This window comes from Talpa europaea, assembly GCF_964194135.1.
Source record: "Talpa europaea genome assembly, chromosome: 11".
NCBI classification, from domain to species: domain Eukaryota; kingdom Metazoa; phylum Chordata; class Mammalia; order Eulipotyphla; family Talpidae; genus Talpa; species Talpa europaea.
Genome location: NC_140078.1, coordinates 86,472,378 through 86,497,525, shown reverse-complemented (window position 1 = coordinate 86,497,525; position 25,148 = coordinate 86,472,378). Strand labels below are relative to the sequence as shown.

The following is a 25,148-nucleotide window of genomic DNA, read 5'->3' as shown; positions in this document are numbered from 1 at the left end:
CACTGACTGACTAGATTACTCTGCTGCCTCCTCCTGCTCACTTTCCTCACTTGTAAGATGGTTATATGGTACCTGCTTCATAGAACTGGTAAGAGGATTCAATATGTTATAATAAACCTCTTATACCAGTGGCCCCCTCCATCATAAGCCCTCAAATGTTCCTTGAAATTAGCAGGTTTCATGCTTGTGTTGTAGTTAATACTGTTGTATTGTAGACTACAGGAAAATGTGTGTCATCCAACATACGACACATCATTTTCCAAGTTCAGATGGCATTTTATAGGCCCTTTGACAAAAAGAAAATCATTTCTAGTAAGATTGGAGCAACTCCATTGAGAAAATCCAGAAATAGAAATTGCTTGTACCTATGGCAACATCTCATTTGATTTGCTTAACATCATCATCACCTGGTGTCTCCATCCTTGCCTACAATTCAGTGTGATGGAAACATCACAGACTCAGGAGTTCTGACTGAGGAGGCTGTGTGTTTGTGTGTAAGTGTGTGTCTGTCTCCTGTCTATTCTCTGCCACCCAAATTTTTCTCCCCACCTACTCTTACCAGTCTCCCAGGGTTACAACCTAGTGGTTTTGCCATCCAGGCAGAGAACACTGGAACCCAACCACACCACATGTGCCATAACCAGGAGTGCTAATCATTGTTCATTTGTCCTCACCCTGTTCATTTGTTCCAAGGGCTTTTTTCCTTTCAATTAGCCTTCTCAACTTCAGCATACATATCAAGGAGATACTGTCTTCAGAGGAGGTAAAGAATGAAACTCATCAAAAAGATTCACCAGTGAAAATGTAGCCTTTTTCTCAGGAAAGAGCCCCACATTAGTAGAACTTTGTGAATAAATCAAAACTCGCCAAAAGGATCAATGGAATTAAAAACTGAAAACTGGGAAAACTAATATGTTTGGGGTTTTTTGTCATTAGTTAAGGATTATTAATACATTCTAAACTTTGGGCACTCACTGAGTAGCCGTGTGTTCTAGTAGAAAAGGTTAGGCTTAGAGGAGGGACAGTTGAAACCAAAGAACATAATGTCAGTACTTGTGGTGTGAACTTAGGCAAGTCTTGAATTCATTACAGCCAACTATCAGTCAGCATCTAGGAAGGAAAAATAAACACCATTCATATTACTTCTACCAAAGGGAACTTAATAGAGGGGATTAGTGAAATAGTTTACAGGGGAGCTGAAAGTTGGAGCAAACCAAATGTTAATGTCAACAGGAAGCTGCTGCCATTCCTGCAGGTAAAGGGACAACAGGAGATGGTGCTACCTGAGCATAAGGGCTTAGGTTATGTGGGAGCAGAACCTCAAAGGAGATTCAGTCCCTGGGAGAGGGAAAAGGGAGCAACATCATGGCTTTCCCCTCTTTTCACCTCCATTGCTGGAAACTGCCTAGCAGCCGCATGGCTGTATGTACATTCATGCTTACCCAGCATTTATCCCTCCTGCTTCTGTAAAAATAGAAGGAAAAATATCACTAGCTTTGCAGATTTGATCTCAAACTTCCCTGCCCTTCCCCCTGCTCTGGTCTTTAAACAGCATCTTGGCACATGTGTGCATACTATTGGCACATTTACCCCTGTGCTCTGTGGTCACTCCCTTTCTATAACCTCATGGGACCACAAAGTATTTCCTGTGTGTTTTTCCTCTAAAGACAGTTTTAATGTGTTCATTTTTCCAAAATGGCCATATATAAATGGTAGACATATGTTATCATTTATACTGTAACTCTCTCATGCTAAAGAGGCAACACAGTATAGTGGTTAAGAACAACAGCTCCTAAGTATATGGGTTCAAATCCTAGCCCTGCTACCTATGTGATGTCAAGCAATCTCACATCTCTTTTTCACAGTTTCATCATTTGGAAAATGGAATTAAGAATAGTTCCAACCTCATAGCATTTTTTTTTTTTTTTACCTGCTGGCAGCGACCTGCTCTTATTGCTGTGGTAGAATGACAAAAGGGTCTTTTTTCTGCCTTGGTTTTAATTAAAGTACCAATGTGTTTAACATTAGATGCCAACTTCAGTGTTAGGTGAACTATCAAAGGCAAGAAGAAACAACTCTTCAACCTCATCACCACCAGCAGCAATATGGAGAATTAGGATATATCAGGAGAGACAAAGGATGAAAGAAAGGGGAGTTTTGATTCATAATGAAGATGTTTCTCAAAAGATTGTCTTGGTGACTTGTAAATGTCCATGACTTCCTATATTACTGACTCAGGATCTAGTTGAGTTGACTGTCCAAGAAAAGTACATTCATGGATACACAATCCAGCTTAATATAAGAGCAAAACAAGGGTGATGGGAATTGTATGGGGACTATAATCAAGATAAAAATGCATACATTATGCAAAAATGAAAAATAATGTAAAAAATATATAAAATAAATTTTTTTTAAAGAAACCTGAAGTGAACCTTAAAAGAAAAACTTAGTGGAGAATCAGATGAACATGTCATAAAATGTTCCAGAAACAAAGAAAAATCTTCTCATACAATAGAACATCTGAAGGGCAAGGCAACCTAGAGTATTCCAGAAAGACTTTATCCCAAAGAATATGGGAATTAGGGTTTTTCTTTAGGTTACTACTTAGGAATATTGAGATAGTCACAGCAATGGGAAAAGGAGGGGGCCTTCAGGCAAATTATGTCCTTGTGCCTCTGTTTCATCACCTATAAAATTGTAATTTTAATTGTACCTACCTCTTACAGTTGATGTAAAGCTAAAACGTGTTTGCACGTGAAAGTATTTAGCACAGTACCTGACTAAGTAACATCCAAACATTTTAAAAACATTTAAAATTCTTAGTTCAATTATTTTCATTATTTGGTGGCAAAGGTCTGGTAAATTATTTAAGGAAGAAAAGGATGGGAATAAGGATCACTGGGGGGTAAGAGACTCATTTTGCTTGGGGGAATCAAGTTATTTCCTTTCCAAATTGTTTTATTGTTGAATTCATTGACTCTTAGGATGGCTCTCCAACCTGCCTCATGAATGATCTGTGTCATTATTATTAATTACAATTTATAATTCCTATTGCTTTGGTTTTCTTGCCTTAAAACATAAAATATGTAAGTAAACCAGTCACCTCTTTAGTATGCCATCCCCAACTGTGCTTTACTTCCCAGCTGTTCTGGAGAGGATATTTTTCAGAAACAAGGAGTTATTCCTTCAGTACCATAGGGAGGTCTCTGAAGCCAATGGACCATGAAGGTTCATGGAGACTGAGTTTTGTATAGGACTCTCATTAGCTGCATGTCTCTGATATAAAGAGTTAAATGGACTCTGAAAATGACTAAAGATCCAATGGACTTTTAAGAGCTCTGTGTGTGTAGCCTTTAGGATTCCCATGGACCTCTGTGATGAGATGCAAAATGGTGAATCTATGTAAATGTACATCTTTCTTAAGAGAGGATTCATTGCTTTCTTCATATTCTCAAAAGGTTATTAAAGAAAAAAACTAAATTTATGTAAGTATGGGAATTAAGATCTAGATTCCCCACCAGCAGACTTAGTAGAACAGTACCTGAAAGATAGTAATTTAGAGAAAGAAATGAATCACCTCAATGCTATAACCTCCCACTCCATACCCCTGAAATTACAATTGAAAAACTGAGGCTCCAGAAGCCACTTTTCTTTTCCCAACTTAAAGCTTACTTTTAATTTTATTTATAATTTAGACTGGTCAGAGTCTTCCTGCCTTCTTTATGAAGATGTAATATAAGATACTCATAAGAATCAGTTTGTTTTCTTGTAACCTGAAACAGCTTTTATCAAAAACCTAGCTCATGAGGGGAAGATAATCATGTGCAGAAGAAAAGCAGGTCTTTGTGTTTTTTTTCTTTTTGTTTGTATTTTTTTGTTTGTTTTTGCTTTCCTTCAAAATACCAGACTATAAAGATTTTTTTTTTCCTTTTATTTCCTCCTCTATGAAAAGCAAGAGTCAATCCAATTTTTTTCTCTCGTCCTCCAGTCTGGTCTCACGCATGGGATTAATTAGACAAGACGAATCACTGAAAGACATTTATCTTTATCCCGGAGATTGTTTTCAGATTTTTTGATGTTGTCCTAGCATTTCCCTTTTTTTAGTGGCTTTTTGTAATGACGGATGGGCTCAACTGCTTTTAATGCCTGGTGAGGCAAGCATTTATGTATGAGTAGTGTATGTACATATGAGAAACATTAATTTTTAATTTGCTCTGTTTACCTTGAGAAGCTGCCAGTAGATGATTCAAATATTCCACAGAAAGGGGATTTTCTTTTGTAATATAGGACAAAGGACAGCTAAGCTTGTATCTTTCTACAAAGCAGAGATTCAGAGGGAAGGGGGTGATAGTATTTTTTCCATGTGCTGCTTACAAAAGGATGCTTTGACTATGTAAACACTCATATAATTTTATTAAGAGTTGCTACCAAATCTTTTCATCTGGTATATGCTTAAAAAATAGGCTTAGATATAGTGATAAAGCACCAACACTGGCTGTTCCCACATTCCTTTAATTCAGTAATTCATTGTGTGTCTGTGATTAAGGATCAATCTCAGGAAAGGGATTTGCATAGCAGTGAGAGTGAGTGTAGACTGGTTTCTGATATCCAGTCCTGGCTGTGACAGTAGCACTGGAATATTAGCAGTACTCCTCGCTGCTCTTGGTCTTGCTGCCCCAGGGGCTGGATGCATAGACTCTAGTGATATCAAGGAGGAGCAGAACTTCTTAGCTTCCTTGGTGAAGAAAACTCAAGAATTCCAGAACTTTCCAATATCTTCAGTAGACAACCTGACTCAAGTAATTGGAGACCTCTCCAACTCTCCCCAGTTTGTCCAAAAACTACCAGAGGTTTACTTGGGTGAACAAGGTTAGTTCCAATTCCAAACAACAGGAGGGAACAGGAGAATCTGAGAGAGTCTGTGCCACTGAGCCACCCAGTGCCCCATGCCGCCCTGCCTGGTTTCGAGAAAGTGCCTTGCACAGGGCAGCACCTCTATGGAGTCACTGTTCCCAGTATAGATATCACAGACTTATTAAAGCAGTTTCCTGGGCCTCCCCAGTGGCGCAGCGGTTGAGCGCTGGGTTGCGAAGCTGCCCGCAGCCTCTGCAGCGCCGGTTCGATCCCCACCTGCTCCCCGGCCACCGGAGGAGGGTCCCACATGGCGCCCAGACCTCTCCTGCTGCCCGCTGCACCCGCTGCTCCCCTCAGCAGTGTGCTTCAGTCCTTCTGCCTACTCTGCTCCCTGCTCTGGCTCTGGTGAATTCTCTCACCCTCCCGTGCTTCTGACTGTACCCAGTGCTTGTATAAATAAATAAAATAAGTAAATAAATCTTTAAAAAAAAAAAAAAGCAGTTTCCTGACAGCTGGCACTGCGATGACTGTTCTAGTAAAATCAGTGTATTAGCTCAGTTTTAGGTCATATCAAAAATAGTTATTAATACAGCTTTGGGGTATCTTGCTTTTAATTATTTTTTGAGATAATTGTAACAGTTTACAGCAATGTATGTGATTTAGGAGTACAGGGTCACACCTCTTTAGGTGTGTTATCACCCTGTGCCCTCCACCAAAGCCTCAGTAATCCTCCACCACCATCCTCAGGGCCCTGACCATCCCCCTCCCTTACTCTCCTCCTCTGGAGTCTCACTTCTGAAGTCAGATTTTAAGGGTTTTTAGTTTGGTCTCATCTTTTCCTTTTTGTTTCTTTATATTTCACATGACTGAAGTCAAAATATAATTTTATTTTTATAATTTGTGACGTTTAGTGAGCTATTGCTGGAAAATAGGGGCTAATTGTTTGTGACCTCTCTCCTCGGAACAGGTTTCCTAACATAAACCCAGAGGCTTGGTCAGCTTTGATAAGGGGGGGAAAGTTATATCATCCCTATCACTCACTCCTAACTCTAGTATTATAAATGTAGGCAACCAACCACAATATTAATAGTAGTGCCTATGATTTTTTTATATTACACGTAAATTGTTGCAATATCTCAAGATATTGCTCATGCTCATCACTATTTCAAAGTTATGCTAACTGTTAAGGCCTACCACTAATATGTCATTTAATGAGTTAGTAAAGAGGAACATCTGTTATTAGCTCACAAATTTTAAAAAAATATTTTAAATTGTATTTTAATAAAACTGATTTCTGTTGTGATCATATATATTTTATCTTAAGAACATTTTTCTGAGAAAGCATTTTCAAGCCTTACCAGACCACTACAAGTCTGCAGCATGCACATGTGCCCACGCGCATGCACACACACACACACACACACACAGAGATTTTGCTGTGGGAAGTTAGACTAGGAAATATTCATTCCTTTATCTCTCTTCCTAGATTCATTTGCTTCTCCCCCAGAACTGACTGTGGAAAAGTCATAATAATCGGACGAATCCACCTGAACAGTTTGCCTTTTATATCTAATTGCCATGCACTATAATTACAATTATCCGTGGCCTTAAATATATGTCAAATTGATTTTTAGTTCATTTGATTCGATTTCAACACCAAACTGTTCATTTAAGTAGTCTTCATAGTTTCATAGCCCATGCCTTAGTAAGATATGGTTGAGGGGAAGAAGATAGTACATAAAATCACTTGAGAACCTCTGCTCTAAATTTAGCCTGTGTTTCTGTTATCACTGCTGCAGTATGTCTGATAAAGACTCTGTTAGGACAAAAAATGACACTGTTTTCTACCAAACATCCTTGCACTATAATGTGTGCAGCACAAACACGTGCTCCTCAATGTGGAAAAATTAATAAGATGCTGTAAAATTGTGTTTCGTAGAGGAAGGTGTGTAAACATGGATCAAATAACACACTGATCTTTCAATGTGCAAGGTATTCTCTTGTGCAAAACCTAGTCTCTTCATTGCTCCTAAACCCACATGATCTCCTGCTCTAGCCTCTGAATCACTGATTGCAAATTCTAGACGAAAGAATATGGAGGTCCACGTCTATGTCCTGGTTGACTCAGGGACCCCTGTCGGTGAAGGACAGTTCTCTGAGAAAAATGAACAGTGCCAATGCTTTCTGTTTTGGGGTCATAAAGGCTTCAAAGGGAGAGACCATAATGATTTCTGAGGAAGATGGCACTGGAAGCATCCCTGACTATGAGGTCAACTGCACCACCCCTCAGAGGCCTTAAGCAGAAAGACCAGGCTAGCAGTAGTTTATATTTTCAGATATATATTCAGAGAACATACATCTTTCACATGAGTGACTCTCTATTAGACAAATTTTATATACATTTCCTCATATATCCCCAGGCCAAACCTGCCAATATATGATGTCAACCTCATTCTTAGGCTGTCTTCATAGGATTCTAATCCTTTCCTTTAATGCCAACTCTTTCCAGTAATCCCCAGCCTCACACATGTAACCATTCCCTAGCATCGCCTGTAAGCATCTCACATATGCTGGCCAACTTTGCCCACATGGGCCATTTTCCTTCTCTCTACATGGCCCCCTTGGAAGATAGCAGTGACTGAGGTCTGTGTTGTTTCTGGAGCTGCTGGAGGGTATTTCTCCATGTCCCCACCCCCAAGACTCTAGTGCTGGTGGCAGTGTGCTAGCACCTGTGCCTAAGATGCTTCCTCTGATGTGGTATTGGCACTGCCTCCCACTGTGGTTAAAGCTATTGGCAATGGGGACTGTCTCCCAAAGAGGCTCAGCTGCTAGGGAGAGGAGCCCAGGGATCATTGTCCATTTCGTCAATACCAGGACTTTAAGTCCAATGACTATTCTGAATCCTGAACATTCTAAAGCTCTAGTGGATTTCCAGTTTACAATGCAAAAAATTAACTCCTGACACCCTCCTACACAAAATGCAGAAATAGGAAATATAATTAACAAATACATATCTGCATTCCCTAACAGACTTTGAGGCTTTTTTTTTCCACAAATAGGAATGGAGGAAGCAGATTGTGATCATGCTTTTGAGACCTACACTGAGCAGCAATCACTGGGCACCTCCTACAAACCTGAGGCTAACAACACCACAAGGACATTCACTCCAGGCTGTAACAGCGCAGGACATACAGAGAGAATTCTCTGTGGTAGGGGAACACAAAGCTGAGAATTTGCCTCATGGAGAAGAAGCTGTAGGCTCAGCAAATGGAAGAACTACTACCAGATAAGACTGGAATATTAGAATAAAATTTTAAGGGACTTTTAAAAATAACCTTAGCCAAAGAAAAGAATCCCATAACTAAAATCAGAATAGGAAGTTATATAAAAAAGAATAGAGCTGTAAAAAGGAAAAAAATCAAAGCTCTTCAATAAAAAATTTATTACTGAAGTTAAACTCAACAGATAAGCTGAATGGCAGAGTGGCCTCACATAAAAAAAATATATCCCCAAGCTAGAATATAACTGAGAGAGGAAATTTTATTTTAAAAATGTTTAGACCTAGTGAACAAACCTAGAACTTCCCAAATACATCTAATAACACAAAATTTTTTTAAAAAATGAAAGCATGAAAAAGAAATAGTTTCTATCAATATTTTAGGGCATGTGTCTTCAGATTAAGTTAATAAAAATACCAAGCAAATAAATAAAAGTAGGTTATAACCACAATGAAATACCACTTCATACCTGCTCAGAGAGCTGAAACTAAAAAGTTGAGATATAACGAGTCTTAGCAAAGATGTGGAGAAATTGGAAGCCAATTTGAAATGGTGTAAGGGCTTTGGAACACAACTCGGAAAGTTAAACATAAAGTTAGTACGTGAACCAGCAGTTCTATCCCTAGGACATACTCAAGAGAAGTGAAAATGTGTGTGCGCCAAAACTTGAACGTGAAAGTTCATGCAGCATTACTCATAATAGCCAAGAAGGGAAAATAATGTTCATCAGTGAATGAATGGATTAATATAAATTAAATAGTATTCTCCCATCAAAAGAAAAGAAGTCCTGATCCATGTTGTGACATAGCTAAATCTTGAAACCATGATGCAAAGTGAAGAAAGCCAGTCACAAAAAGCTGATCCAAGTTAGATGAAATGTCCAAACTGACCACTATGCTAAAGTAGGTTAGTGGTCACCAAGGACTGGCAGCCAGACAGAAAGGGCAGTTACTATTAATGGATATGGGGGTTTCTTTTGGGTGATGATGAAAATACCCCAGACTTAGAAAGTAATGATGGTTGCATAACCTTGTGACTGCACTAAGAACTGCTGAATTGTCCACTGAAAAAGGGTGAATTTTGTTATTGAATTACCTCATTTAAACTGTTTGTTGTTGTTGTTGTTTTTTTATGAGTTCTCCCAGAGCTGGCCTGTGCCCTGTGACAGTCATACAGGTTCCTATGAGAATAATCCTCTGATCCCACCCTTTTAGTTTGGGTATTAAAGCACTGTTTTCCTTTTGTCCCAAAATTTCTTTGGGTGTTCATACAACAGAGCATAAGAATAACTTTTTTTGGTGTTTTTCTTTACATCCTAATTTCTTGGTTCCTTTTTTTTAAAGATTTATTTATTTATGCATACAAGAACTGGGGTACAGGCCAGAGGTGCGGAGGGATGGGGTGAGAGAATTTACCAGAGAGAGTGGGGAGCAGACCAGGAAGATTACTAAAATACACTGCTGAGAGGAGCAGCAGGTGAGACAGGAGAGGTCTGCTGCACCATGTGGGTAGCTCACTGGCTCACCAGGGATCAAACTCTGCTGCAGAGGCTGTAAATAGTTTCACAGTGCTATGCTTAACCCCTTGCACCACCAGGGAGGCCCCTAATTTCTTGGTTTCTAAGGGAGCTAGACTAGATTCTCAGAAAGGCAGGCTCGATGAGTTCCTTAGAAGGGCTCCAACCCTCAGGGATCATTAAAGCTTGAATGTGTTTCCTGAAGTTCTTTCCCAGGAGGCCTTTGGGTCCTTTCCACCAACAGCCTGTTGGCTGCACAAGAGCCCAGGCACAAAGCCTGTAACATTCACGGCTTCAAGAGCTATCATTCTCTCCATTTGCAGATGAGAAAACCCGAGCTCACAGAGATTGTGACCTGAGAAACAAAGAAAACTGACACTGATTTTATCCTCACAAGCTTGCCAAGCCCCTTTAATCTGATTTTTCAAGTGCTTTTAACAATGAACCCCTGTTGACTAAGTTTGTCACAGGTCTTTCTGTTCAGTAATGACTACAATTAAGCTAGAACATAATATTTGACAACAATAGTAAGGCTGAGCTTCCACTGGTTTTTTTGAGCTAGCCCAAGGAGTAAGTAAAACAAAAGGTGGTGATTGAAGGAATGCTGGCGGAAGACCCATATCCATCTGATCCATCTTTCCTCACTAATCAATCCCCCATGGTCTGTAGCTGGGCAAACACCAGCCAGCACCCACCACACGGCTAAAACCTCATCAAGTAAAAATGACTTCTTTCCTGTGTGGTGGTGTTCATCATCCTTCCTCCCTTGATAAATGGGTTGTTTAGATACTCAAGTTTCCTTCTTTGTGAAACTCAGATACAATAACAACTTACCGCAGAATTTCAATGGAGCTACTTCTGAGCCCTATAGAGCTCGCCAGCCTGGCAGAATGTGTGTATTTTTTTATTTTGCTTGGTCTTGGTTTTTCTCTTAATTGCAAATGGCAGAGTTCAGGGTTCAAAATGAAGTGTGATGTGGGTGGCCCACTGTCTTAACAAGGGTTGTATATACTGCCAGGTCATAACCAGTACCATTTTGAGGTTTGATCCTACCTGATTTGAAAAAGAATACAGAACAGTTGTAAAGCTCTAGAATAACTGAAGACTCTTGTAGCCCCTCCAAAGTTTCACTTCACCTTCCTGCAGGCACCTGGAAATATGACAGAAGACACACTTAACCCCTGGACCTCAATGATAAGGGGTTCTTTATTTTGCTAACCTTATAAGTATAATATCCTTAGAGAAAGCAAAATGAACTTGCAAAAGTAGTTCTCAGATCCTAACCTGTGCCTGATGCCCAGGCCTCATCCCACATCAATTAAGTCAGACCTGAGGGTGGGGAAGTAGGACCCAGGTAGCACTAGTTTTTAAAATTTCCCAGGTGATTCCAGTGTGCAGCCAAAACTATGAAAAGGAGCTTGGGGCAAATTTATATCTTACTCAAGACTTGCTTTCTAACATCCATATCTATAGCTCTAACGGTTATTAAAAGTGTAGATGCTTAATGCACGCAGAAATGTACTGCATATAGTAAATGCATATAGGCAGAGAATTACAATTTTGCAATATTAGTGGCATAACCAAAAGCGTATATTGAATTGAATTCAGATTATTAAATTGCACAGAAGATGGTTTCCACTGTCAAAACGTACAAAGTAGTATTTTTACAAATGATTCACCTCTAAATTTCAGATGACCCAGTGTCAATTTTAAGATTTGGAATCTTTCATAACATAGCTCTGGTAATATTTTTACAGCATTCCTGGGTTCACAGAATAACGTTGCCTCTCAGAATGCATAGATCATGGCTGAATCCAAAAGCCAAGAGTCCAGGGGCCCAGCCCATTATTACTAAGCAGGAGCAACACTAGTAGATAATAAAGGCCTCCAGAACCCAGCTGCCCTTGACTCCTCCAGCATTATTTCTGTTGTTCCCTAGCAAAGCTGCTTTATTCAGTTCTGATAGACGCCTCTTCAATTGATGTTAACTGTTCCATTCCCCCACATTTCCTCAAGCTTTTCCTCCTGCTTCGAATATCCTTCAAATTCCCTTCACTTGCCTATGATCCCTACCCACATCTGTGCTCTATCCACCATAACTCCAGGGCTTGGTATTGCACTTACTGTGCCTAAGAAGCTCTGTTTCTTCAGTTTTCGCTTGTCTCTGATCTTCATTCATTTGGGCTTTATTCATAGACCTCTTCAATTTCAGTTGGTCATTCAACCCTTGGGAAAAAACTTTGACTCATTTCTTCTCTCATTCGCACTATCTAATCCTTCTATAAGTCCTGTGGGCTCTACCTCAAAAACCATCCAGAATCTCAACACAATTCCAAGTAATCATTTGATCTCACTTGAGTTATTGTAATAATCACCCAATAAGTTTCCCTGCTCTATTCTTTTTTTTAAGATTTATTTATTTATTTGTTTGTTTGTTTGTTTATACAAGCACTGGATACAGTCAGAAGCATGGGAGGGTGAGAGAATTCACTGGAGCCAGAGTGGGGAACAGAACAGCAGACTGATGAAATACACTGCTGAGCGGAGTAGCAGGCGCGGCAGGAGAGGTCTGCGTGCCATGTGGGACCCTCGCTGGTGGCCAGGGATCGAACCGGCACTGCAGAGGCTGCGGGCAGCTTCGCAGCCCAGCGCTCAACCACTGCACCACCAGGGGAGGCCCTCCTTGCTCTATTCTTGCCTTTCCAGAATGGCTTCCACACAGCAGCCAGTGTCCCGTATAGGTTACAAGACCAGGCATGTTGTTACCCTATTCAAAATCCTCCTTTGGTTCCATCACCCTCAAAATGAAATCCAAAGCCCACCAAATTCTGCCAAGAACCAATGGCAATTCAAACATTCTCCATAGAACTTTACTATTCATATTAATAGCTAACATTTAGCAAGTGTTTAAAGCAGTCACTGTTCAAAGCCTTTTTTCATATTCTATCTGTTAGGAAACTGAGGTACAGCATTTAGGAGGCTTTCACAAAGTAAATGTCCCAGAAGTGGTGAGCTGGGATTGAAACCCAGTCCACATGTTCAGCAGCTGCCCCACCTGCTCTAGACATAGGAGACACTAAAATGTGTTGCAACCCCATTGTCTGACCCTCATTTTAATTTCAAATAGTGTAGTAAGGAGCATAGTACTCTGTTTTCTTATGTTTGCAAATGTATCAAGACGTAACTTGAACTGCAGGAAGAAAGATTTTGAGGAAGGAAAAAGAAAAAAGACTGAAACATGAATTAATTAAGGAAGCCCAAGTCCCTCAACCAGCAATGCACCAAAGCCCTGCTGGATGCCAAGAAATTTGCTTTAAAATATGAGCTACCCCAAGCCAAAGATGACGTCAAATATATGGTCATATGCCACCCAAAAGGTAAAAGCACAGTTTGCTTGTTTAAGGGCTGTTTTAGGTTGGCTTGTTCACACTCGGAGCTGTGCCACAGGCAGTGGCTGCAAGTTTCTGGGAAAGGGTTGAAAAGTTATCTTAAGGAAAGGAACTGCAGTCCTCATCCCAGAGGCTTTATGCCTTAAGAAGGATGACCCTTGTTCCTCCACCATCAGGCAGTCTACACACTTTCATTATTGCCACACTGAACTCCAGTGTCCACCACACATGCTACCTCAGGAGGGGGAGAGTCTCCGTTTATTGAGTAGCATAAAGAGCTTGGAATTTATTTTTTTTTCCCACCTGTTTATTTTTTTATTTAAATTTTATTTTTATATTCCCCACACAATTACAATCCCCTTATTTTGACACCAATCCCTCCTTTCCCTGCCCCCCAACCCCATAGAGTGTCTCTGGTTCATAGTTGTTTGTTGATTTTGATATTTTCTTTCTTATAGTTATTCTTTTTCCTGATCCCTTAAGTTTTCTAGATTCCTGCTATGAGTGAGACCATCCGGTATTTTTCTTTTTCTTTCTGGCTTATTTCGCTGAGCATGATCCCTTCCAGCGCCATCCATGTTGCTGCAAATTGCATGTGTTTATCTTTTTTGAATGCTGAGTAATATTCCATGGTGTATATGTACCACATCTTCTTGATCCAGTCATCTATTTTTGGGCATTTGGGTTGTTTCCAAAGCTTAGCTATTGTAAATAGTGCTGCTATAAACATAGGGATGCAGGTGCTCTTTGGAATTGATGTTTCTGTGTCCTTTGGGTAAATACCTAGGAGTGGAATTGCTGGATCATATGGAAGCTCTGTGTTTAGTAGGTCAAGAAATCTCCGCACAGCTCTCCATAGAGCTTGGGATTTAACTAGAATTCCCTCAGAAAGAAAACAATGTCGGGGCCTCCCCTGGTGTTGCAGCGGTTGAGCGCTGGGCTGTGAAGCTGCCCCACAGCCTCTGCAGTGCCGGTTTGATCCCTGGCCGCCAGCGAGGGTCCCACATGGCGCAATAGACCTCTCCTGCCGCCTGCTGCTCCCATCAGCAGTGTATTTCATCAGTCTGCCTGTTCTGTTCCCTGCTCTGGTGAATTCTCTTACCCTCCCGCGCTTCTAACTGTACCCAGTGCTTGTATAAAAAAATAAATCTTTAAAAAAAGAAAAAGAATAAAATGTCATCCAGTGATATAAAGAAAACAAAATATCAAGACAGAAGGGTCTTCAGATATCTAGGTGGTAGTGTAACTCCAGAGTAGGGAATACACTGGCAAGTGATTGGTTGTTTGAAACAATTAGACATTTCAAGTGGTTCACCTTGTCTGGCAGCCATCTTTTCTGAGTGCTACTTAAGTCCGGGTTGCCTAACTGCAGCCTTGTAAGTAACTGGGGGAAAGAGTACTGGAGGCTTAACCTGCACCTTCCTTGACTCTATTATAAAGCTGTTATCTGAAACAATTGAGAACATGGGAGGAAAAGGTCTGACACACCAGGAAGTGCGGTACCCCATGTTTTTGGCGAAGGGGAGTGAGAGGGCATTGAGTTTCATTGATTGGGTCTCCATGGCAGGCTAACTGCCCCCCAGGAAGGACTGGTATTCCTGTCCTCTGCGTGAACCTGCCTGAAAGGGATACAGGAGTTATTGGGTAATCAGGACTTGTCAGCACCTCGGTTATGCAGGATGGTTCAATCCGATAATGTGAATGGAACCTGTAATAGTGCTGATGAAAAGCACTCTAGTTTCAAAAGGGCCTTGAATGATTTTTTGTTCATTTTCTGTTTACATGTAATGTGTTATTGATGTCATTACCTTATAATACAGCGGCTTGTTTCATAGAAAAACCAGGAATTATTCATTCTTTAAAAAAAAAAAAAAAAGACTAAGAAGAAGAAAGGAGGAAAGAAAGAAACCCTGTTACGTGAGGAAAATTGCATTCGAATGCGGCAACTGAAACATATTGATTTTCTGGCACCAGACTTTTTAGATTAAAAATGCCAATACTAAATCCTTTCATGACCTATAGTTCATATGAAGTTCGCATGTCATTTACTATTATTCTGGGGGAAAAAAAGCTGAATCTTTAATGAAAATGTAGTTGGAAAAAATGTCTGCTGTTTGTACAATTTGCATACCATTATAATAATGCGTGATTATGAGTTAAACATGCTGATAGAAGAGTAGGTTGAGCATCTTTCTTATTTCAAATCAAAAGTTATTTGTCTATTTTAATTGTCTGCTTGTCATCCTTGGTGGGAGTCATGTGTGTATATACACTTGCACTATTTGGCCCGTTAAGCTACACAAGCTAAGACATGTTCCTTCACATCATACTAGAGTCAGAAACCCATGTTGGGTCTTAAAGTTGCCCAAGAAACATTGATAGCACCTCTTCGTTATTCTTCCAAGTTAGTTAAGAACTGTAACTCAGCCACAGAAGTTCCCGGTATAGTCCTGATTTTATTTCATAGTTATTGCTGATCTTAAAAGCCCCTTGGCCAACACACGAAGCCCTCAATGGCATCTCTGGTTGCAGTTTGTTTTTCTGACAACGTGCCATGAGCCAGGTTTAAAAGTCAAGCAAAAACATCTTTTCTAAAAGCCAATTTCCTCTTGCTATATTCTTTTGTATTTTCAAGCCATTATCACAAATATTTGTGCCTTCTACAGAGCTCTCTCTGCTTCTTGCTAAGCCAGGAACCTATTTGGTTTCCTTGTCTTTGGACGGAGATGAGTAGATGTGCTAAATTTTGGCTTCACTGTCTTCATAACCAGAGGGATGATGAGGCACTCAGTGTAGATTTCTTGGATAAGCAGCTTCTCTAACTAGTTTCCTCCTCAGCATCCACAGCAGGGGTTAGCAAACTATGATTCACAAACCAAATCCAACCAGACACCTGCTTTTGTAAATAGAATTTTACTGGAACACAACCACCTCCATTTGTTTACATACTGTGTGTGTGGCTGTTTTTGCACTACAACAGCAGATTTGAGTAGTTGCCACAGAGATCATATGGCCAACAAGGCCTAAAATATTTACTATCTGGCCCTTCACAGGAAGTTTGCCAGTTGCTGGCCCAAAGTATTGTGTTTCTCTAAAGCCTTCTCCTGCATTATGGTGCCCAAGAGTAGATACAGCTGCTTTTCAGAGCTGCACCACAAGCAGTGAAGAAAAGAGTAGGTAAAATCATTCATTCAAACTCATGATCTTTTGGGTGAGATGGAATCTCAGAAATCACCTATTCCCAATTGACTGATAATTGATTACCCTCATTAATTTCCAGCATATTCCCTAAATATGCTATTCTGTATTTTGACAGTTTGCTAAGAAATCTCCTTGTATCAAGTAAAAATGTCTCCTTACAGATTCTTACCATTGTTTATATCCCTCAACTTTGCAGGCATACATACAAAGCATGAATCTTCATCAACACAGTAATCTTTCATATATTGAAAACTACTGTTAATTGCTCCCTCAGTGGTTTCTTCTTCAAGTTAGATATTCTAGCTGACTTTTCTTTTTCCTTTTATGGTATTGGGTCTTTTACCAATCCTGTCACATTCCTCTTGGTGAATTAACTCATCATCTGGAACTAATGCAATATTCTAGATGTGGTTCTACCAATGTGGAGTTAGAATCATCATGTCCGTCATTCTAGAAGATATATCTCTGTTACTATAAACTAAAATTTGATTTAACTTTGAGGAGATAACATCTCACTGTTGATCAAGACTATGCATGAATTCAACTGACTTAGTCAATTTAGGTTGCCTAACAGAATGCTGTGGACAGAGTGACTGAACAGACATTTTTGTTGCACACTTTTAGAGACTGGCAATTATAAGATCTTGGTCCTGGTGAGATCCTGTTTCCTGTTTTGCAGACAGCTGCCTTCTTACCATGTCCCTGCATGACCTTTCCTTGGTGTGTCCACATAAAGACAGCACGCTCTCTTTCTTCCTGGTCTTATAAGGACATTAATCACATCATGAGAATCACACCCTCATGAGCTCATCTAAATCTAATTACCTCCCTAAGGGGGCCCCTCCAACTCTCATCAAGTTGGGGATTAGGGCTTCAATATTAATTGGGGATGATAGGAGACATAAACATTCAATGTACGACATCAACTGAAACCCCTTTGTTGATATATAGGAAATTATCTTGCTGATTTTCCTAACTTTGTGTCTCTCCTACCCTCAGTCCTACCTGCCTGCACTGTGTCCCTGTTTTTGAATGGAGCCTTGTTGGAACATCTGACAATTACTTCTTACCTTACCTAGGAAGGAATAAGACTATTGTCTTGAATTCTTTCTTCCTCTATCCATTCATGTGAAGGGTGGCTTCTTCCAGACCATCTACTCTTCTCCACTCTTCTTCAGATAGAAGGAAGCAGGCTAAAAGCAAAGATACTTGGCATATGTTGAAATCTGGCAATGAATTGTGAATGGAAATGATGTATGTCACTTCTAGACCCAAGCATTCAGTTGCTAGTTCAAAACCCTTCAGAGTTCGCTCGCTCTCTCTCTGGAATAGTGACCGGCAGCATAGAAGATAGTGGCTATTATTTGTCTGGGTCTCAGAATAAATGACCTGGAGCAGAGTTCCCTGTTAAGTTAGGGTAGACATGGAACCTGAGTGAGTAATATTCCTTTGTGTAAGTTACCGAAACTTGGGGGTTGTTTGTTTTTGCTTTCAAGCCTAGTCTCTCTTCTGGCATGTTCAGTCCCTGGTGAAAGCCTGCTTCCTAGTTAGTGGTCAATAGTGGTTAATGACTAATACTTGCATTTTCTAGATATTCATTTCACATTTAATAGACAGCTATCTGAGTATTATCTACTATGTGAAAAGCACTGAGACTATCTCAGTAAACAAAAATCTTTATCCTTATGAAAATAGAGGTTTTTGACATTTAATATAAAGACCATGTTAGACCCAGATTCCTGCAAGCACAATGGAAAAGACAGAATGCAATATGCACAGGCTGAGTGTGTCCAGATGTGTGATTATCATTGAATATGTTAGAATCAAGCCTGGATGGAGAATTGCCAGGGTTTAAGTGCTAGCTTTGTCACGTGCCTACTATATGACTTTAGGCTCACCACTTTACCCATCTGAGCCACTGTTTCCCTTTACCACTCCCATTCATGTTTAAAATCACTCTACCATTCATGCCCATGGTTGTCCTGCCTGGACTTACTGCTTTCAGAAAGAGGATGCTCACCACTTCTGAGGTGCTATTACATTTCTGAGCACCTGTGTCTACTTGAACACTTTTCCTCTGAAACTCTCAAGCCCCAGAAGCCTGGAAATACAGCCAATTTACAATTTGTGGTAGAACCCCCAAGGTCAGAATCCACATAAAAATCAATTTTTTCAAATGAGTTCCAAGTACTGTGCCAAGTACTGTGTTGAACTAGACACTCTGGAGTTTATAAAATCATACACAATGGCCCTGAACTTACAGTTCATCTGAACGTATCAGACTGGCACATCAGTACCAGCAGACAACGTGTGGTGCTCAATTATGGGTCAGGCTTAAAGGAAAGGGAGGTCTATGAGGATGAAGCTAATTAAGGAAGGCTTCAGGGAGGTGTTGGACTTGTGCCCCACTGGATCGCCTCAGGTGGAAACATATTAGGCAGGGAGAACAAACAAAGGGAAGGAAAATGAGGGGAGATGTGAGGTGTTGTGAAAACAGAACCTCATCTGGCAAGAACATACACTAGATTCTGACCACCCCTGTGTAGACAATTGAAGATTCCAGTGATAGGAATTCTGAAGGTAGAATGCAGACAGCCTTGCTATCAAGGTCTGTAGTAAAAGATACCTCCATTTCCTTTTGATCAAAACAGCTGCCAAGGTAAAAAAGAAAAAAAGATATTTACCAATCTAGGCTTTTTCCTTTTGTTCTGGGTCTTCTGTTTACAGTTTTTGTTTAACAATAGCCTCACTATGAAATATATAGCTGTATCTCCCTGGATCTTCCTTGTATAGGCGGTAAATAGTGCTAGGTCACTACATGAGGATCAACGGAGGGCTTTCACAGGGAAGTAGGCTAGGGTTTATGAGAGGGAGTCTGGAAGGAAATACCCGATGCAGTTGGGTTCCATGCTTCCTGCGAGAGAGAGGTTTATTCTGCCTTCAGTGAGAATGGCTTTCCCCAGAGTGCATGCAATAGGTAGACAGTGCAGGATCATGCCACAACCTCTCAAAAAAGGCAAGGAATGCCAGTGGGCGAGAGGGACCACACACTCCCACTGTCCCTACTCTACCTCTCTGTTGACTCCTGAGTATTCTGTCTCCTCAATCCAGTTAGTTCCAAGCCTCCAAAGAAAGCTTCAATTGAAATCAAAATTCATTTACACTGTACTTGGTAAAAAAAAAAAAAAAAAAAAAAAAATCCGGGGGGGAGACAAAAAGGTAAATGTAAAAAAAATACTGAATTCAAAATGTGAATTAGTTGGGGCCAATGAGCTCTTTCCTGCAGTGTAAAGGGAAGTGGCTAATGAACTTGTTGAATCCAAGGCAATCATTTTTCAAATGCCAGGGAGAATGGGGGTAGAATCAGAGACGGAAGAAAAATTAACATGTTGTTTTCTATAAATGAAAAGAGAATTTTGGCTAATTATCTTTTGGAAAATTAAGGTTATCATTAAAATAATAAACTGACTTTTCTGTAATTGTGATAGTTTTTAAAATATGTTCACATCCCTTATTATATTTGCTTCCCACAACAATCTTGGGAGATAGGCAGAGTGGATATTTTGTTTCATATGTTCATTTTGCAGATGAGAAATTAAGATGGTGAGAAGTTAAGATTTACTCAAAATTGTATAGCTAATCAGCTGTGAAATCAGGACCAAAATTGCATCCTCCTAGCTACTGTTTGGTCAACTGTAATGGAAAAGCAAAGCCTGGAAGTTAACAATGGGTTTATGAAATGCAACCCATTTTAGAGAGTAGGTGTGGCAAGGTAATTTCATGAGCGAGAGCTAACTTCAGAGCAGAAATTGCAAATAGAAGCCTGAATTCATCATCTCGTAGCAGATGACCTTGTACAATTATGATGGTACAAACAATGCTTACAAATTTCTTTTCAATTAATAACATTTAAAAATCAGGACACTCACAATAAAATCTAGACTCCTGGCCTTTTAAGATCAGTGCATCTGGTTGGTCCCACTTGTGAGTGTTCCTGTGTGAGCACAGCCAGCAGCAGCTGTGGAGCAGCTATCCATCTCAGGCAGATATGACAACTCTCCTTGGTCAGTCCTCCTCATTCCTTGTTGCCCAGTCTTGGAGTCCAAGGGTCAAATGATATTTCTCACCACACCTGTGCTGTTCTTTTTCTCCTACCCATCTATATCACTCATTGGGTCCTGCAGATGTTGAATTGGTATGCCCAGATCTAGAGGCAACAACCTCCCAGCTCTCAATTTATGTGAACATGAGCAGATTACTTTCTTTCTTAAAATTTCCATTTCTTTTTCCACTCTACAAAGTAGAGATAGTAGTGGCACTATAGTGAATATTTGGGCTGGGGGAGGGATTTTTTTCTTTTCTTTCAAGTTCTTATTTATTTATATTTTACATCTTTTTTCTTTTTTATAATGTTTGCTTTCTTTTCTCAGGTGTAGTCCCCACAGAATTTTCATCACCAGTTCACCTGTGCACTGTAGTCCCTTGTGCTCTTCCCTCCCTCGTTTTGATCCCTCTCCCTCCCCTGCAGAATGTTTCTGATCTTTCAAGTCTTTTACTTGTATAATATTTCATTTTTGCCCTCGTTTTTATGGATTTTTCTTGGTTATGTTTTTTTTTTAAGGTTTGCAGTTCATTTCTATAATTCATCAAGGTATATATGGAAATGAATATTATATTCCTTGACATGAATCATATAAATATTTCAGTAAATTCCCAGCTTTTTACAGGTTCCCACCTTATGGGGTAAGGAAACCCATGTGGTTTCCAAGCTGCTCTTGTGTCTTGGGCAAAAGTGAGTGACCCTGGCTCCTCCAATAAGTGATGATGAACCAGACTTAAATTTGACAGCTAGTGACCCAAAAGAACATGCATGTGCATGGTTCATCTTGCAGCAGCTACATTGTTTCTGGAGAAATCCATGGTAGCTGTGTCATACATTCAAAATCCATTATCAGTATGTGGGCAATGTGAGCTCTGATGTGTGTATCCAATACAGGAAGTTTCTGGCCTTGGCCCATTTCCTGGTGGGTTGACAGTCATTATCTCTGGTTGTGTAACTTCTAAGCATGGTTCTCTGGGCTTCCCAGAGAAACTGTGAGCTCCTTAAGGTCCAATAGTGTTTGTCTCTGCCACTTGGCTCTCATATCGATTCCCTCCCCTGCCCTTATTCTACCCTGTGTTGCACAAGGCAATAACTGTAAAATACATTTCCCAACCTCCTGTGTCAGCATGTTTATAGGACCTGAAGTTTACGCAATTTGAGGCCCTCTTTAATAATAAACATTCAAAATTATAAATATAAATTTATGTGCAAAGTAGATTTTTTTTCTAAAGATTTATTTATGCATACAAGAGCTGTAGGGTTTTTTTTTAAGATTTATTTATTTATTTATACAAGCACTGGGTACAGTCAGAAGCACAGGAGGGTGAGAGAATTCCCCAGAGCCAGAGCGGGGAACAGAACAGGCAGACCGACAAAATACGCTGCTGAGGGGAGCATTGGGCGCCCCAGGAGGGGTCTGTAGCACCATGTGGGACCCTAGCTGGCGGCCGGGGATCGAACCTGCACTGCAGAGGCTGCGTGCAGCTTCGCAGCCCAGTGCTCAACCGCTGCACCACCAGGGGAGGCCTGTAGATATTTATTTTTAATGAGAAAAAAAATCACAACAAATTACAAATCCTAAAAATTTACGTTGAATGAGAAAAATCTGAACAAATAAAAACTAAAATGATCATATTGTTTTTAACTTTTGAGAAAATTCTCATACTTTTTTCTTAAAATATTTGACTTTATAACTGTCTTCCTACAAAAATAATATTTTATGGAAACTAGCAGAAATATAATCCAGTCTTTCCCCATCATTCCTAGTGGCTTTCAATTTTTGAGGTTGGCAATCTAGTAAAGATTCCATTCTCAAGTCAGTTTTGTTATGTAAATTTTTAGGGGCTTATCATTTGTGAGTATGTCTCAAGTTGCTTTCAAAGAAAAGGTGCAAGATTTTAAGGAAGTTTATGTTGCAACCAGTTGGTTTGTCATTAGTGTCCATCTGCAGTGAATGCCACGTGGACAGTTATTTTTACTGTAGATCATTCTGACACCAGGAAAAGCTATCTGAATGTCTAATGGAACATTTAAAATTCATGCAAGCTAGGGAGAAATTCTTAGGGGTGTGGAACAGTCTGCCTGATGTCTACTGTCTCCAGCCTCTGTATGCCAACTGGCACAAGCAATCCTCCGTACCCATGACAACCAGAGTCACACTTAATACTCTACAGAAATAAGTATGAACTATGTACATGTGTCCCACTGACACCAACTAAATCAGTTTCACGTAATCAGCCCCTAAATATGCCCCTGGCCATTCTAATCCCACCTAACACCTAAGCAGAAGTGTAATGGAAGAGATGTCAGAGACAGCTCTCATAGCCATGAGTTAACATAAGGTAATTTTCAAATAACATCCATATGGCCATGTGCACAAATTGCAAAGACCCTCCTGGGACCTTGTAAGGGATCCACATGTGAGAGGTCCTTAAATCTAAGCCTCACTTATTTCATTCTCAAGCCTTTCTTCTCAGCCTCTTTTGACCAAAAGAAGGCACAGCAAGCCCAGGATGGAAGGGCTCCAACCATTGTTAGCACTATCTCTTCCTTTTATCCCCCCAGTCCTAGAGTAGGTAGTAGCTTCCTGCCTGTGTTAATTCCTATCACCACACCATTCTGTTTAAGCTGTTCCAAAACATTTGTGACTAGTTGCTGTAAATTTGTTCTATTAGGTCACTTAGTGTGTGGTCCTTATCCTAACAGGACCATGATCTCTACCCTTTTCTGCTTAAAAGAATATACTCAGAAATGTTGTATATTACTGAATTCGGCCTAAAGATTTTATATAAGTAGATGCCTATTGTATTCAGTAAACTTTATATAAAGCCATTATCTCCTTATACCATGTCTTACATTTACATGATTTCTCTATTGAGAAATAGTGTCATTTTTCTCCACAATTAATAGACACATAAAGAGGGATTTTATAGATATATAGACATATAGACACAAGGAGGGGAAAAAGTGTTAATTGTGGGGTAAGTATAATATAGAACCCCCTAAAAGTACAAGATATGATATATGCAGTAGAGTCAGTTTATTAAAAATGGCTCAGAGTAGTGTCTGTAAATACTTTAAGGCAAGGTTCTAGAAGGATTAGAACTAGAAACAGAAAATGAAATCTTATTTCATTTGGAAAAGTATGCCCAGGGGAAATAATATGTAGTTCAGATACATCAGTAAAAAGGAAAAACCAGGATGGCAGTGAAGCTGAGAGAGGATTAAAAGAGTAATGACGACCACGTTGATATTGGCACTGTAATCAGATGGTAAGAATTTTTTAAGAGCACAAACTAGATGAAAATTGATGAGAGGACAGCAAATTTTATATTAATAGTAGACTATAAAAAGAAAAAAGAAGTATGAATGACAATAATGAGATTTAGTATTGCTCTATTTTGTCGGGTTTTGTATTAGAGACATTTTCAAAAATGGGGCAGATTATTGTAAGGAAGAGTGAAAGGTTATTCAAGTTCTAGAATTTGAGAAGGTATTCTAAAGGGAATTGAGAAGGAATTCTAATAATCTTCTGGAAACCCCCTTACTGTACAGTTGAATAAATGAGAACCAGGGAGTATAAATAGTTCACATTAGGTCACTTTAGCCAAGCAGGGTCCTCTCTTACCCGTAGAATTTTATTTATATATGCACTTACAACTCTATAAATGTTGAGTTAGGGAAAACTCATAGCTAACCCTAAGTATTTGATAGTTATAAATTTGATGTAAAAGAACACAACATGTTTATATAGATAAAAATTAATGCAATAATTAAGTTTCTTGTTACAAGGGTAGCTGCTCTGTCTTTTTCTTCATTGTATCCTTAGTAATTTCCTTGTTTCTGGCACAGAGAAGGCATTAAATGGATGTTGGGTATTCATTAACTGGATCATTGCTTGATAAGCAGATGATTAGATGGTTGAATGAATAGAAGGAAGACGTGAAAGGAGCAGGGGTGACTGGGTGAATGGATAGATGAGTGACCTTCAAGGGGGGAATTTATCTTTTCTCTAATTTCCTGAGGAAGAATTGATCTTGGCAAATTTGGTCCATGCAATCTTAGAACACAATAACAAACATTTTTTAATAATCCTGAACAGCAAATACTTCCTATGAAGTAGTATAATAAAATAAGTCTTGAAGATTGCCAAGAAAGGTACCCAAGAATATCAATAACATAGATAATAATAATTTGCCTAAAATTACAAATCACCATCTATGTAGAGGAATACCAAATTAGCAAAGAACCTGAATTATAGAGCCTAACTGAATGGGCTAATAAACTATTGTCTCAAACAGATCACTGAGGAAAACTTGAATTAATTGATAAGAAAGTATAATTATAGTCTCCATTGTAAGTAAAAGAACATCTCTTTCTCCTGGCACTTCTTTTACACTATTAATTAGCTATATAAAACCTTTTCTTCACACTATCCAATGTCTGATTATTCACAAATTTGGAGTTATGTGAACTGATGACATCTTGTAGGACACCACTGTTGTCAAAAATAGGCATCCTGTTGAATAGTCTACTAGCAATCTGGTAAACTAGATGGATTACATAGAAAAAGTTTCCCTGACATACTTTCCTCCAGCAAAATTTTGTCTCACTGATTAATTGCACAATTATTGATCTTAAACGTTTTTAACTAATGAACAGAAAATAAGAGGAAAGTGCCCTTTCTTCCCTCAGCCTCCCTCTCTCTGTGTAACTGAGTTCAGTCGCCATCAGCTCTCCATTCCAGAGTTCATAGCCATCACGACAGCTAGTGCAGTTTTAGGTTAAGCATATTTTATCCATAAATT

At 39.5% G+C, this 25,148-nt stretch overlaps 1 protein-coding gene across 2 annotated transcripts in view; it reads left to right on the top strand.

The window, feature by feature from the left end:
* RARB (retinoic acid receptor beta) overlaps positions 1 to 25,148 on the top strand; it is a gene marked incomplete at both ends in the record, with an annotated part of 333,578 nt that overhangs the window by 78,323 nt on the left and 230,107 nt on the right. The window contains one exon of one of the 2 annotated variants that reach the window (XM_084248149.1): positions 22,855 to 22,873. The exons of the other annotated variant lie outside the window; for it this stretch is intronic. Of the gene's footprint in view, positions 1 to 22,854; positions 22,874 to 25,148 lie in introns of those variants that run through there. 2 annotated transcript variants of the gene reach the window in all.